Here is a 13,265-nt window from a genome sequence, read left to right as displayed (position 1 = left end):
TTAGAGTATTAAAATCCCTACCGAAGACCACCTGCCGGCTTGTAAAAAGATAGGGCTTGACCTTCAGGAAGAGACATTTATGGTCCCACTTAGACAGTGAGCCATAGATATTAATGAGCTGGAGCTCTTGTCCTCTCATGAAGAAGTCAAGAACCAAGCACCTCCCCATTTCTACCTCAATCACCCGTCTGCATTCCACCGAAGCGGCCTTTAAAAGAACCGCTACCCCGCTATATGCCTCGGCTGCAAGAGACCAGTATGAGGGCCCACTCCTCCACTCCCTTTTTGCTTTATAAATGGCCCCCATGTCCATTAGTCTGGTCTCCTGCAAAAATAAAATATCAGCCTCAACCCGGGTGAAAAATCAAAGGCCATAAATCTGGCCGCATCTGACTTTATGCTGGCGACAATAATCGACACCAGAGTCAACGAGGTAGGTTCCGCCATCATGGGTGATTTAGTTAGATGGCCTTCTTTTTCACCATACCCTCCTTCTTCCTCTCGCCGTCTGAGGAGGAGCCCGAGTCACCCCTCCTCTTTAGGGATACTGAGGTGTCCATGCCCACCCCTCCAGCATCGGACACCTCCTTCCCAGTACAGGTTTCCTCGCCTCTAGACCCCGGGGCAGTCCCCCCCCCCAGGGGAAACATAGTCCCCCGGAGGACGTACCCCGCCGCCCCCTGAAGGCACCTCAGATGTTATCTCCGGCTCCATACCCCCGACCTCCGACACAGCAGAGTCATCGAGGGCTTGGAACCGATTGGAGAGGGGGATCAGAGGGGAGCCAGTAAGCCCTTCCGTAGGCACTGTAGCGGTCGGGGGGGGGCTTTAGATTTTTTTGCCCTCCTCCTGTTCTTCTTCCTCCGATTACTGGTACTTTTGTCACCCGATTTTTTTTTTGGCTGCTCCACCACCTCCTCATCCAGACTTTCATATTGAGAGGAGTTATCGGAAGCAGCCGCCTCCTCCCTCTCCATCCTCCTGATCTCTTCGCTCACTGCCTTCTCCCCTAGGGCCTCAGAGGCTCCGGCTGCTGCCTCCGGGGAGGGGACAGTCATCACCCCAGTCGCCTGAGGTTTATCCTGCCCCCTGTCCCTTCGGCGCCTCACCTGCTGCCACTGGTGGGCAGGTGTATTTGCCTCACCTTTCCTCCCTGACCCCTCAGCTCCCCTCCCGCCCCCACCTCCAGTTCCAGCAGAGTATGCACCGCTGGGGACCCCCCATGGCTCTCCCCCGCCTGACCAGAGATGGTGTTGGAAAAGGAACGGGGGCAGCGGCTATACGGGTGACCTAGATCACCACACAGGTGGCACCTAATGTCACCACAGGCCGCGGCCAGATTACCTACCCCACCACATAAGGCACATTTCTGCACCTCGCAGCCCGCGCTGAAGTGTCGGGGGTCACCGCACCTGTGGCATACCTTTGGTTGCCCCTGGTAGAAGATCAGGATCCTGTCCCTCCCCAGGAATGCCGAGGAGGGGATGTGAGTGACAGTACCACCTGAAACCTTCAACTTCATCATGAAGGTCCAGCCCCCGACCAAATGCCAAACTCGTCCCTGTTCTTTTTGGGACCTCCGTGACTGATATCGATCCCCAAGAGTGACTCATTATTGGTCAGAACTGTCACCCTCTTTACGCCATTTTGGCGAGACACCGCCTGCATGGCAAAGTCTCGCCAGCCGGGCTCCCCCTTCACCAGTTCGAAATTCGACCAGAAAAGCTCTAAGCCCTCCGGCCGAACAAAACTGATGTCGAAGATGGAGGTACCAAAAGGATGGATCAGGGCAAAGATGTCAACTGCCCTGAAATCCATCTTCAGGAGAAGCTCCACGACCTTCGCTCTAGGCAGGCACGCTTCACTGCCCCTCCACCTAAGACGGACCACATTCCACCTGGCCACCCCTTGCCCGGCTGTTGGGAGGGACCATACCGTTTCCCCCTCCCTTTTATCTTGGAAGGCAGCCAGGCCGTGCCTGTCCAGCCAAAAGGCCAGGTCCACCTCTCTTCCCTCTACCATGATTGTCCGTTCTCCCTTCTTGAGAGCCTCCAGAAAATGGCATCGCAAGTCACCGTCCCTGAAATCCAGAGGCGAGGAAACCCCCCGAGAGGACCCCGAGCCCCCGGCCACTACCCCCGCAAAACTCTGGGGGCTTGAGGCCGGGGGGCAGATGGACCAGCCCCCTCCCCATGCTCCCTGCTACCAACAGACACTCCATTCACGCCCCCTACTGCAGACACACCGCCATTTGCATCCCCAACCACAGACACATCCATACCCACACCATCCCCATTTGTGTCCACAATCACCCCACTCACCCCGCTCTCACTCCCATGCGCACTGGGGTTGGTGTTTTTTGTCTTTTGGGTACACTTTTTATGCACCATTACACTATTATCAGTGTTCATATTACCGGTGTTATTGGTACTATTAGTCCCGCCACTGGTGGCATCTTCCCTGCCGGGGGGTTGTGTGCACTGAGTGCTGCTGGCCCTTTAAGAACAACACTGCATGTCTTAAGGAGCGCAGCACCACTGCTCCCAGCACTCCTGGAGCTTCCTGCCTTACTGGCAGGAAGAGAGCCAGGTGTAGCTCCTCCTCCTCCTCCAACAACATCCAGCCCTGCTGTAGCACTCTTGGAGACCCGCACTGCCGGAGCCGCTGACCCAGGTAAGCCCCCAGACACAGGGGACCCCGACAGGCAGACCCCCCCATCAGCCACAACCGCAGCCCCCCCGCTGGTATTAACCGCAGCTATGGTCTCTGTTGCTCCAGGAGCTGCCGCCGGCAAGCCCCGCACCGGGAGTAGCCACGGCCACATGGGGGAAGACCCCACCCAGGAAGCCACGCCCCCAGCACACGGCAGCACAGCTCTCTAGAGCCACTCCCCCATGGGCGGACCCCGCCCTGGAAGCCACGCCCCCTGCACCCAGCTGCACAGTGCGGCCCTCTGAGGCCACTCCTACATGGGCAGGGGACGCCAGGGAGGCCACACTCCTTGAAACCAGCCACGCCGGGACCTCCAAAGCCGACCCGGAGCAGGGTCTACTCTCAGGGGTCCCTGATCCAGCGGCACCAGTTCCCAGGGGCACAGCACTCCCTAGCGTCACACCCTTGGCCACAAAGAGCTTGGCCACGGCAACTCCAGCGGCCGGCCCCAAGATAGGCCACTCCTCCTCAGTGTCCACCAGTGGCAGAGCCCCCAGCGCTGACCCATTACTGGGCCCCTGCGCCGGGGACCCCGACTTCACTGCGGACCCCGCCAGGGGAGCAGGCCCCACCACCTTCTTATTGCGAGCCAGCTCTGCCGGAGCCGCAGGCCCCGCACTCTTTGCCTTTCCAGGTGCTTTACCACGTGCCTGGGTCCCCAAAGGTGATCCAGTTTTAACGGATCTGTGAGTGGGGGACTCAGACACCCAAGCACACGCCGCCGGAGATGCGGCCCCGGCTGCCCGAGTGCCGCCAGCAGTGCGGGTGGCAGCGGCAGTTACGCTCGTCACCCCGCGCTCACCAGCAGACACACCAGGTGCCAGGCCAGCCCCCTCTCTCACAGGGGACCCAGCCTGTGCACCTCCACTGGTTTTGCCCGCCGGGCAGCCCTCCGTGTCATATTCCATGTCAGACACATCCGACACACCACCTTCATTATTACAAACAGAGGCGGTGCTCTGCGTGACATGGTCTACAGTCTCCCCGCTCCCTCGCTGTGGACCCACAACAGAGCCCAGCTGGGGTGGGTAGCGGGTGCCGCACAACGGGGCCGGGGGGCCCCAGAGTGGGGGACATACACAAATTTATGTGATACCGATGTTTTCTTTTTCTTAGCTTTCTTTTCTTCCTCTTCACCCCCCTCCCGGTTGCCTCGTCCTCGCAGATCTCGTCCCCGAACATCAGCTTGTTAAAATGTCCCCGGGACTCAATCTGCCTGATCTGCTTCATGATAAGGCAGACCCCTCACTGTGTGACACTCGAAAGCCCTACCCTGGGAGATGGGGGACTCGGAGCCGGGTCCTATGTTGTCGATGGGGTGCAGCCGTGGCCCGGACCCGCTCCGTGCCCAGGGCCGTCACACTAAAAAAAGGGATGGTACAGGCTTATCCGGGTTGAGTGGCTGATCTCGACTACGCCACCTGTGGCACCTGGTGAAGGCCACCAGCGCTGCTGCAGTCCACTGAGGCAGGGTGTTACGGCAGCCGTCGTTGGTACTACTCCCCACAGGCGGAGCAGGGCCTCAGGGCAGAGGGACAGGATGGAGGGGGTAGTAGTCTAGGAGGTCTGGTGCTGCGTAGTGCGGTGTAATGCAGAATAAAGAGTCCGGAGGCCATAGGGGTTAACTTCCAGGGTTTTTACTCACGATGGAGATGCAGTAGGAGGGCGTCTCCCTGCTCCTCACGGAGTTCTGCGGTCACCAGAGACGGGGGGGGGGGTCTGACAACCTCCGAGTAAGTCCAGTGTTCAATCAGGACCTCGCACCAGAGTGTTCCTAGACTTTAGACCGGGTACTTTCCTGTCTGTGTGTGTGGATAGATAGGCCGGGTCTCCCTCTGAACTTCTCTCAGAAAAAAGGTACGGGTGGCAGCTCTGCTCCTTCCGTTACCCGGTGGAATCCTCAGGGCCTACCAGGCTTCCCTGACCAGGACGTAGAGTAGCGAGGTCAGGTGTCGGGGGCCGGTACCCCTCTTGCAGCCGGAATCCCTCTGAATAGATCAGGTACGTGAGAACAGGTGGCGTATACCGCTCCGTCTGCATCCTCCCTGGGATCCATTTGCGGTGGAGCTACACTCCTGAGCTCCGGGCCTTCTTGATCATGGTCCTTGACCGGGCTGAGACATACATTGTCTGCAGCCTGCCCCTCGACCCAAGGCCGGGGTACGAGGGCCGTGTCTCCCTCCTCTGCAGGTCCACACAGGATCCACGCTCAGGGAGGTAGGTCACGGACACAGAACGATCAAAGAACCCAGAACCAAAAATGGCTTTTTATTAAATATGAATTTTGAAGTGTCACTAAAATGTGATTCCTCCACCCTCACCCACTAATTGGTTCCCCTATCTCTTGGTTCCCCAGTCTCCCGAGTGCCAGTAGGGGCAGCACCTAGTGCCTATTAGCCCCCTCTGGTGGGAGAAGTGTGGTGTTGGATGTGAGGGAAGGATCCTGACCATCGCACTGTTCTTACCTCAGAGGAGGAACACTACACTCCATTAGAGAAGTGCAGCATCCCTGTGGCGGTCGAACCCTCAGGGGCGCCACATCACTACTACTACCGCCATCCTCATCCTCCCCTTCGCTCCTGCTGCCCTCTGAAGGACTAGAATCAGACGGGAGAGCCATCTGCTCAGGGGATATCCCGCTATGCGATGCCTGAAGATCACTTACCAGGCATCCAGATGGCGGGTAGGGCACGACCTCCTCCTTGCAGACCTCTTCCTAATCCTCCACCACCATCACCTGGCTGGAACTCCGTGACCCCTCCAGAGATCCACCGGCCATAGCTCTGAACCGGTCGTCATTTTCAAGTTTTTCCTGGAATGACCAGTGGACTCCTTCGCCAAGTTGGTGCCCCACTGATGGGGCACCACTGCAGCACCCCTGCTTGTACTCAACCTACCTCCGGGGGAGGAGCCGCTGTGGCCATGGCCTCGGTGGTACTTCTGGTCTTCATGCCGGACCCCTTGCCTTGTCTGGACCTGGTCATCCTAGCCGGGATGGTATTCCTCCCACCCCCCGCCGGTTTGGACCGGGGGGCAGGAGCCGGGGGTCCAGCCCCGGAGGCCAATCCACAAGTAAGCCTGCTTTCCTGGGAAGGGGGCAGGCAAAAGTCCCAGATGGAAAAAAAAAACCCTTCCCAGGAGCTCTCTCCACACACCAAACACAGTCCTAGCAGCACACTGCAGGCTCCACCTCCACCTCTTCCTGTCTGGAGCTGCAGCAAACAGAACTGGAACTCTTTTATTATAAAAGTATAAAACAAACCATAAATACACATTATACAAAGAACCAAAATGCAAAACCCCAACAAACCACAACCCAAAGGAAACCCCAACAAGTCCAAAATTATAATGTCCAGTAAAACTTGTAAAGCAAAAAATGTCCTGCAATGTTCATAGAACATAAAATGTCCATTTTCCCAAAATCCCCCCCAGCAAGGGAAGACCTTAACCTTTTTTTTTTTATCCAAAAATATCCCCTTCCAACATTAACTCACATTCATACCCATACATGTATACCTAACCCCCAAAAGAAAACAACAAACTGGCCCACTGCCAAAAATATAAAGAAATAGGCCACCTGGCCGAAAACTTAATACACAGCAAACTTTTTTTTTTTTTTATATATATATTTTTTTTTCTTTTCTCTGTTCCCACTCCCGACACCCAAGGTCCCACAACAGTCTGTGGCCTCATCACACCAGGGTCCCACTAAAGTTTGTGGCCCACAAAGATACCAGGTCCTTTTGCCTTTTTTCCATCCATTTTAGGATGTCCATATCACCAAACCATCCACCAAACCCTTCCCCCCTCCTCCCTGAAACCCCCCACACAACCTACACTAAATCCCCCCCCACACACACACATCATAATACACATACATATAAAAAATAATATACACAACTTTATAACATTACAATAAACCTAACAACGTAATCACATTACCATAAACAACAACCATGAACCAAAATCAGACTCAAGTTCGGTGCTTGCTAGCCCTATATATGGGTTCCAATACCATAGAACAAAAAACTACAAGTGAGGGTAACAGCCCACCACCGGGAACTGGAAACTACAGAGGCTCTCACCCTAATCTACCACACAGCACCCTATCCCTCTCTAATAAAGAAAAAGAAAAAACTGTCCCTACCAATCTTTCTCTACCTGTCCCTACCTGTCCCTCACTACCAACCTAATACTAACTACCTGTCCCTAAAGACTGTCCCTATCTGTCCCTCCCTGTCCCTACACATCTATCTGACCCTACAAATAAAGATAAAAAGACTAAACTCACCCTATCACAAGCACACAGAACCTAACTCTCCCTAGGGCACATTAAATGAGAACCCCCTCCATAGAAGGGAGGCCCTCCCTGCACCCAGCCTCTCATACTCCAGCGAGCGCACTTTTGCCAGGTCACCCAGGATGCTCCTAATCACCTCTTCCCGGGGGAGGACTTTCTGCTGGGTGGACACTAAACACCGTGCGTTCCACGTGTAGAACCTAGTCACTAAACTAACTAAGAAAACAGTGCCCCGATCTCGGCCACCAAGGGACCTGAATGCCCCATAGGTCCACACCACATAGGACAGGCCTGCCAGCCTAGGCCAGCCAATGGAAGCACCCACCCTACTGTAGACCTCTGTATTAATGGGACATTGAAGCAGGAAGTGCTCCATACTTTCAAGCATGCCGCCACACTCCTCGCGGGGATAATTCCGGTCATCAGAGTTCCTGTACTTCAGGTTGTCCCTCACATACAGTCTCCCATGGAAGCAGTGCCAAGTTAAGTCCCAAAACTTCAAGGGGATCCGCTTAGAGTTTAATAACCCGAGCCCCACCTCCAGATCCCGGCTTGGGCAATCCTTGAGCGCCAGGGGCTTCTGGAAGTGGGTCAACAGAACCCAATTGTCAAGTACCCTCCTTGACAAGGTCCTGATCTCCCACACTCCCAGACCCCACCTGCGGACCACCTTCACAACCAGGGTAGCATAAGCCGGAAGATGCCCATGAGGCGTTCAAAGGTCCTTCACCCACCCTCCTGTCTCCCATTCCTGGAAGAAAGGTTGAAACCATCCCCTACAAGAGAATACCCACGGAGGAGCCCTCTCTAACCAGAGGTTGGTGATGTTTGCCTTAAGAAAGGTGTTTACTAGAAACAACACTGGGTTGACCATACCCAACCCTCCTAGTCTCCTCGTGCGGTACGTGACCTCCCTCTTGATTAGGTTCATCCTATTCCCCCACAATAGTTGGAAGAACAGACTGTAGACCCGTGTCCAAAGAGGCTCTGGCAAGATGCAGACGCTGCCCAGGTATATTAATAAAGGGAGCAAATACCCCTTGGCCAAGTTAACCCTTTCCCTCAGGGTCAAGAACCAACCTTTCCACTGATCCACCTTCTGGGCGTCGATCTTAAGTCTGCCCTCCCAGTTTTGCTGGGGATAGTCCCCCGGGCCGAAACTGATGCCTAAAATTTTTGCTGTGGCCTGAGGCCCTGGAAGGGTGTCCGGGAGATCAAAACTTGGATCTCCCCATCCCAGCCAGAGACTCTCACACTTATCTCGGTTGATCATGGACCCAGATGTCACCGAGTAGCGCTCAACCTCAGACATGACCCAGTCTGCCTCCTCTCTCGAGGATACTAAAAGGGAAACATCGTCGGCGTACGCCACTACCCTCAAGGTGGCCTCTGGCTCCGCTAGTCCATCCCGACTCCCACCAATGTACCGCGCTCCACCCTCCTTAAAAAGGGGTCGATCGCGAACACGTATAACAGTGGGCTCAGAGGACAGCCCTGGCGGACACCAGACTTCACCTCAAAAGGGTGTCCGACCCAACCGTTCACAAGCGGAAAAGTCTCTGCCCCATTGTATAACACTCTCAACCAATCAACAAACCTCCTGGGCAGACCGTACCTCAGAAGGACGGACCAGAGGTACTCATGGTTAACCCGGTGAAAGGCGTTCGCCTGGTCTAAGGACAGCAAGTACCCCTTCCAGTGACCTGCCTTGCCCTGCTCCACTGCCTCTCGGACACCGAGCACAGCACTAAAAGTACTGCGGCCTTGAACAGAGCAGTGCTGGGCCCCCGAAAGGAGCCAGGGCGCAAACTTCACCAACCGATTAAAAAGCACCTTTGCCAGAACCTTTCGGTCCGTATTGAGAAGCGCTATGGGACGCCAATTCTCAATACGGGACGAGTCCTTACCCTTCGACAGAATAATCAGGGCGGACTTCCTCATTGAACCGGGCAGAATGTCCGAGGAGAGACATTCAATAAAAACCTCAGTCATGAGGGGGACCGAAGAGTCCCTAAAAGTCCTGTAAAACTCGGATGTTAAGCCATCCGGACCGGGCGATTTTTTGGGCCGGAGCCCATCAATGGCCAGTCTCACTTCCTCTTCCCTGATTGCTTCTGCCAAAACATGAAGAGAGGGGTCATCGCCTGGCACAGGGATGGTTTCAGCCAGAAAAGCCGACATCTCATTCCGATCTGGATCCCTCCGTCCCAAGAGGTGCGAGTAGAAGGATCTGACCACCTCCAGGGTCCCTGATTTGGATCTGTTCAGGGAACCCGTACTGTCGATCAGTCCTGTTACCATCTTACAACTCACTGACATCCTGCAGTTCCTGTAGGGGTCGGGTGAGCGGTACCTCCTGAAATCCCTCTCAAAAACTAAGGATGTGTGCCTATCGTACTGGCACCCCTTGAGCAAGGCCTTCACCCTGGAGATTTCCTCACGGTTCCCTCAAGTCGAGACGAGCTTCTCGAGTTTCCTCCCCAGCTCCCGATACAGGCAGTACCTGTTCACTCCTTTGAGGCTTGAGAGCTGACGGAAGCACCCTGCAATCCTTCTTTTGAAGATCTCCCACCACTCAGACTTACTGCTACAGAGACTCAAGAGAGGTACCTGGCTCTGAAGAAATTCCTCAAAGGATTGTATTACATACGCTTCTTCCAACAGGGACAAATTCAGCTTCCATAGGCCCCTCCCTATCCGGGGAGTCTTTGTAACATTCATGGAAAAGAAAATGAAACAGTGATCGGAGAATTCCACCTCAACAGCGGACACTGCAGAAGAGACAGCTTCCTCCTTTAAAAAAAACCTATGTATCCTAGACCTACAACTACCCCTATGAAAGGTGAAACCCCCGTGACCTGGGGTGTACCGGATGTGGACATCCACCAGGCGAGCTTCGCTTGCTATGCTATTAAGGGTATTACTATCAAAAGCCAGCCTTCGGTCTCCGGGGCCTCCCCTTTCACGGGATCTAGTTATAGTATTAAAGTCCCCACCGAAGACCACCTGCTGGCTCGTAAAAAGATAGGGCTTGATCTTCAGGAAGAGACCTTTACTGTCCCACTTTGACTGTGGACCATAGATATTAATGAGCCGGAGCTCCTGTCCCCTAATGAAGACGTCAAGGACCAAGCACCTCCCCATTTCTACCTCGATCACCCATCTGCATTCCACCGAAGCGGCCTTAAAAAGGACCGCTACCCCGCTATACGGCTCGGCCGCAAGAAACCAGTATGAGGGCCCGCACCTCCACTCCCTAATTGCTTTGTAAATGGCCCCATGTCCGTTAGTCTGGTCTCCTGCAAAAATAAAATGTCAACCTCAACTCGGTTGAAAAAATCAAAGGCCACAAATCTGGCCGCATCTGACTTTATACTGGCGACATTAATCAACGCCAGAGTCAACGGGGTAGGTTCCGCCATCATGGGTGATTGAGTTAGACGGCCTTCTTTTTGACCGTTCCTCCCCGATTTTTTATTCTCACTTTCAGAGGAGGAGCCAGATTCTCCCCTCCACTTCAGTGACACAGAGGTGTCCATAGCACACGACACCTCCTTCCCAGTACTGGGTTCCTCACCCCTGGACCTCGGGGCAGTCCGTCCCCCCAGAGGAAAGTGAGGCCCCCGGAGGACGGACCCCGCCACTCCCTGAAGGCACCTCAGATGTTACCGCCGGTCCCTCACCCCCGACCTCCGACACAGCAGAGTTATCGAGGGCATGGAACCGGTTGGAGAGGGGGATCAGAGGGGAGCTGGTGAGTAGAGATGAGCGTTGTTCTACTCGAACTGTTCGCCAATCTCAAATTCGAGCTGTTTTGGGCGGTGTTCGAGCCGTTCGGCGAACACGAACAATTTGAGAAAAATTCGGCTGTTCGAGGTTATGTTCGATAACTGTTCGTGCACCAAAATCATAACTGGATTTTTTCTCAGTAATGATGAAAATTAATGTTAATACGCAGTTTGAGTGTACAGCGGGGTGGGTGGAGGGGCAGGGGATGGATCTCTGCAGGAACAATGAAGATCTCCATTTTTTTTTCTCTTTCCCGCATTTACAGTGGGGAGGTGCAATCTGTCAGCCTATCAGCAGCGCACACACGGAGCGAAGTGCTTTTTTTCACACAAGCAAGGGCATGTGTCATTGGCAGTGTATGTCACATGTCCTTGCCCTATAAGACCAAGCCATTTTCCCCGTCGCCACCATTTTCTCACTGCTGCAGCTGCGTGTTAGACGGCACCGCTGTTGCTGTGTGCGCTATACCTTGTTAATTTCAAGCCATTTTTCGCACAAATATACAGATAGCTTGGGAGTAGGGAATAGTTGTGATTGCAGTCCTTTTAAGGACTAGGTTACAGCATTTCCTACGACTTTTATCAGGCAGGTCTGTGCTCTTAAATAGATAGGTTGTGGGAGTAAAGACTAATTGTAATTGGAGTCCTTTTCAGGACTAGGTTACATCAGTTCCTATCAGTTTTTGTCAGGCAGGTCTGTGCCAGTGCTGTGCAAGTTTTTTTCACAGCATTTGGCTGAATCTAGCAAAGCTAATCCTTTTTGGCCTATTGCAGAGTGTGTTAGTCAGTGGAGTAGCCTATCTGTGTTGCAAGATATACCACCTGTGTATAGAATACCAATTTTTTTACTGCACCTAGTGAAGTAAAATCTTTTGGGCATAGCATCATTCTATTAGTCCATCTATACTGACCTCCATCAGGTTGCAAACTGAATCTAATTTTTTTCTGCATCTAGCTCTGAAAAAATATTGGGCTTCTAGCTGTGTGTGGGTCTTGTTCTATTAATCCATCTATACTGACCTCCATCAGGTTGCAAACTGAATATAATTTTTTTCTGCATCTAGCTCTGAAAAAATATTGGGCTTCTAGCTGTGTGTGGGTCTTGTTCTATTAATCCATCTATACTGACCTCCATCAGGTTGCAAACTGAATATAATTTTTTTCTGCATCTAGCTCTGAAAAAATATTTGGCCTTCTAGCAGTGTGTGGGACTTGTTCTATTAGTCCACCTATACTGACCTCCATCAGGTTGCAAACTGAATATATTTTTTTCTGCATCTACCTCTGAAAAAATATTGGGCTTCTAGCTGTGTGTGGGACTTGTTGTATTAGTCCATCTATACTGACCTCCATCAGGTTGCAAACTGAATATATTTTTTTCTGCATCTACCTCTGAAAAAATATTGGGCTTCTAGCTGTGTGTGGGTCTTGTTCTATTAATCCATCTATACAGACCTCCATCAGGTTGCAAACTGAATATAATTTTTTTCTGCATCTAGCTCTGAAAAAATATTTGGCCTTCTAGTAATGTGTGGGACTTTCTCTGTTAGTCCATCTATACTGACCTCCATCAGGTTGCAAACTGAATATATTTTTTTCTGCATCTACCTCTGAAAAAATATTGGGCTTCTAGCTGTGTGTGGGTCTTGTTCTATTAATCCATCTATACTGACCTCCATCAGGTTGCAAACTGAATATAATTTTTTTCTGCATCTAGCTCTGAAAAAATATTTGGCCTTCTAGTAGTGTGTCGGACTTTCTCTATTAGTCCATCTATACTGACCTCCATCAGGTTGCAAATTAAAAATAATTTTTATCTGCATCTACAGTACCTCTGAAAAAATATTTGGGCTTCTAGCTGTGTGTGGGACTTGTTGTATTAGTCCATCTATACTGACCTCCATCAGGTTGCAAACTGAATATATTTTTTTCTGCATCTACCTCTGAAAAAATATTGGGCTTCTAGCTGTGTGTGGGACTTGTTGTATTAGTCCATCTATACTGACCTCCATCAGGTTGCAAACTGAATATATTTTTTCTGCATCTACCTCTGAAAAAATATTGGGCTTCTAGCTGTGTGTGGGTCTTGTTCTATTAATCCATCTATACAGACCTCCATCAGGTTGCAAACTGAATATAATTTTTTTCTGCATCTAGCTCTGAAAAAATATTTGGCCTTCTAGTAGTGTGTGGGACTTTCTCTGTTAGTCCATCTATACTGACCTCCATCAGGTTGCAAACTGAATATATTTTTTTCTGCATCTACCTCTGAAAAAATATTGGGCTTCTAGCTGTGTGTGGGTCTTGTTCTATTAATCCATCTATACTGACCTCCATCAGGTTGCAAACTGAATATAATTTTTTTCTGCATCTAGCTCTGAAAAAATATTTGGCCTTCTAGTAGTGTGTGGGACTTTCTCTGTTAGTCCATCTATACTGACCTCCATCAGGTTGCAAACTGAATA

This window comes from Phyllobates terribilis, unplaced genomic scaffold (assembly GCF_046119375.1).
Source record: "Phyllobates terribilis strain yellow unplaced genomic scaffold, ASM4611937v1 Scaffold_4__5_contigs__length_816908805, whole genome shotgun sequence".
Classification (NCBI taxonomy): Eukaryota; Metazoa; Chordata; class Amphibia; order Anura; family Dendrobatidae; genus Phyllobates; species Phyllobates terribilis.
The sequence above is the reverse complement of the archived record's forward strand: the minus strand, read 5'-3'. Positions refer to the sequence as shown.